Here is a 3610-nt window from a genome sequence, read left to right as displayed (position 1 = left end):
TGACTGATTCGCTCGATTATGTATAAAGATATACAGCCACTGGAACTCACTCGGTCATCCGACACAAAGGAAAAATGACGAGAATACATTTCTGATAAGAAAACTGTACGCTGAATCGCTTCTCCTCCTCCTTCTCCTCCCCACTTCCTGCTCTTAAAGGCCGTTCAATCGCTTTTTCCTACAGCAGTTGCTCAGCTCCTTTGCTTTTACAGAGTGTCTGTAATTTGATCATCGCCGACATATGTAACAGTTAAGAAACCGCTACAATTCTTGGCATAAATATTATTACATCGTATTTTAATCTTTGTGCGGTTCGTTGACGGAAAAGTTGTGGTATTTAACGATAGGATTAATTTTTATTCTCTTCTCACAATTCTAAACCGCATGCCGATCATCGGTGAATAACGACGTATTGTTTTTGAAAATTGTTCACATATCGATTTTAGTTTTTCTCGTTGAACGACGAAACTGTTCGATATTTTTCTCTATCTGTTTTTTTTATACAAGTTTTGAATCCCATTCTGTCCGCATGCCAGTGTTAATCTTTGAACGAGAATTAACTTGCCCACCCATCATTTCCGCATATATTCATATACAACGTGTATCGTCACGACTGATAATTTCGTAATAATTTATCACACCCGCGATAACCAAAGCTCGGAGTTCACGAACAACAGACGACGATTATACGTTAAATATGAGTATAAAATGTGCAGGGAAATGAAAAACTGCAGCACTTATAATCGTGCAGGATTGCCTTTTCGTGCGGAAATGTTTTGACGCTAGAGTCTATATTTTATACAGATGTTGAACACGAGATGTAAGAACCTCAACTTCATACAGATATAATAAATGTAATGATTTATGCTTGATGCAGGTGGAAGGAGGAAACGAAAGAATAATTTATCTTTGCTCGAAGTTGTGCGAAGGAAAAGTTGCGAGCGAATATTTTGATACGTTGTGCCGTAAGCACCCGCCTATCTGTGTTTACACATGTGTAATCAGTTTGTATCATTTTTTCCTACCTTACACGATTCAGCATTGCGAAATGTTGAGACTTCCGACGACGGTATTTAATTAGAGAAACACGAATCGTAACAATGTATTTAAAATATCGCGAGGCGTCTAAAACCGAGCAAACTTGGATCTGAACTCCTTGAAATGTAATCTTGATGATAGACTGTGCGTATAAAGCTCTATGGATCTCCCGAACCTTGAGCAACTTGTGTTGTTCAGTTGCTGACCCTGCGGAACAATTGTTGAACATGAGATGAGAATACCATTATTCCAAATCGATAATCGCGAATAGAAAGTGGATAAAAAAAAAGTCCCGGAATTTTCAATTCATTCTTCGATTCGTCTGTACAGTTTAATAAAATACGAAAAAACAAAATCGAAGTCAAATACTTGAATACTTTTTATCATTATTTTGCACGCACTCGATCACGAATTATTTAATCCGTTACATTCCACACACTCATTGTTGTTTGTCCAATTGCACGGCTAACTGATCGGCCTGTGATCGATTGACTTCAACAATCGTTATCTAATCATTTTGAATAATAGCGCTGGTGGTAAATTTGATTAATTACACTGCCGATTAAAAATTGGATTAAAAGTCAATTCTCGTCCGCATTTAATGTTTCCAGGTGAAAGAATCCGGATTCGAAAACCAGTCCGCACCGGTTTTTTCTTATTCTCACAATCAGAGTAAACTTGCGTGCTATAAGATCTTAGATTTGGGGATGAATGAGTTTTGGTTATCGTATCGAGACTCGAGTAGAGTGTAAGACACCCAAACAATCCATGATCCAATTTCACGCTGCAAAATTACTTCATCCTACAATTAACATTGAAAATACTGAAATTATAATCAAAAGCTTACAATTAGATATCGATCCTTCAATTCAAACCGGTTTGAAATTGTGAAAAATCGTAGATATAGATCCGTTCCATTTCACTTCACGATACATTCATTTTATTCCGAAGAATATTTTTCTGCAAATTCACCGGAGCACTTTTTTCTATTATGTTGGCGTCGTCGAGTATCTAGATTTACGAAACTGTAGTGATATTGAATCCGATCAACAAATTGCAGTACGAAACTGGTCACTGATGAAAAAATATTCTTACGAATAAAATGAACAAGTGAACTATGAACTACATAGCTTTTCCATTTTCTAATTCACTAGACAACAGATGATGGAAAGTAATGATTAAAAAATGGAGAAAAATGTGAAAATTATTTACACCCACTTGCGAAATTGACTCGGTTATATTATTTTGAGTGACCGGTTGATTGCGTAATGAAATAGATTTTTGACACTTGAATAAAATCTGCCTAACAAATGTTCCCTTATCATTCATTTACGGACGGGCTATCGATCGCTGCGATGATCCACTTCAATACGGCGTTGATAAAAGCTCTGCGTCTATGGAGATACAACTGCGTTAAGATTCTTATCGCGATTCCACGGGCCAAAGACTTTGTGGGTCGTGCGTCACGCAATTTGACAGAGCGATAAGAGCACCGGTTGGCAGCTGTCGGATCAGTATAATTGTAAATTGTAAATTCGGCATCTTAATCCCCTGATATTGAACTGGTTTTATACACTTCTAATATTCGGCGCGTCTTTGAAAGGAACGAAGACTGTTAATTAATACTCGATTTTATGGTTCGATTCACGCGACTGAATCCTGAACCTGACACGACTGCTGTGGCGTGTCTCCCGACCTACGTTATACCTTATACTTATTCTCACAGTCAGTAAGTTACTCGAGAGCAGAGGTTGAGTGACTTGACTACGACTCGGTGTCAAACTGTTACGGAAATTGCACAAAGCTTGTTACAGCTGGTCGGTGGGTATTGAATTTTTCCACGCGCGGATGTAACTTCGAAAAGAAGCAACGAAGGAAAATATCCACGTATTAGATTAGAGAAAGAATTACACCCTTCGAAGACGCATCTAGTTTTTCGATCATGGAGAATTACACTCCGGGTCAAAATGACCCTGTCTCATTTTTCGTGTGTTACTGTTTCAAATGTACGAGTCCGATCTACTTGAAAAAATACAAGGGTTTTAGAATACGAAGGTGTAGTTCAGAATTATAAACATAAGTCAAAAATATGGAAACAAAAAATTTGGAAAAAGAGGTATTTTTGAAGAATCACTGGATTAGAATGACCCAGCGTGTTTTTGAACGATTCATTAATACAGTTTAGAGATAAACGAGAAAGAAAAAAACGGGGCAACGTGTAATTTAAAAATTTCAAAGCAGGTATTGCTAAACATTTCGTTGTTCCGGTGTTGGTTGCTCAGTCGATTTTTTCAGAAATATCTTTTTCGCGCATCCGCGGCACAATATAACTAAAAATCCCATTCCGAGTGGGCTTCAACGCAAGAATACCAGTCAATTCGCACTGTTTTACCAAACCCATATCAACCCTTGTTTCACCCTTAACGCTTCGTCCGACAAACTCCCCCATATTTTATTCAATACGCAACGATAACGGATGGAAAATTTTTACTCTCCAGTCTCCGAGAAAAAGGGGTGATGAGATTTATTCCCCTTTTCCATCAATCCAACCTCTCCTCGCAATTCGGCTGTT

The sequence above is a fragment of the Neodiprion fabricii genome, chromosome 2, assembly GCF_021155785.1.
Source record: "Neodiprion fabricii isolate iyNeoFabr1 chromosome 2, iyNeoFabr1.1, whole genome shotgun sequence".
Lineage (NCBI taxonomy): Eukaryota > Metazoa > Arthropoda > Insecta > Hymenoptera > Diprionidae > Neodiprion > Neodiprion fabricii.
This window is presented reverse-complemented; position numbering follows the sequence as displayed.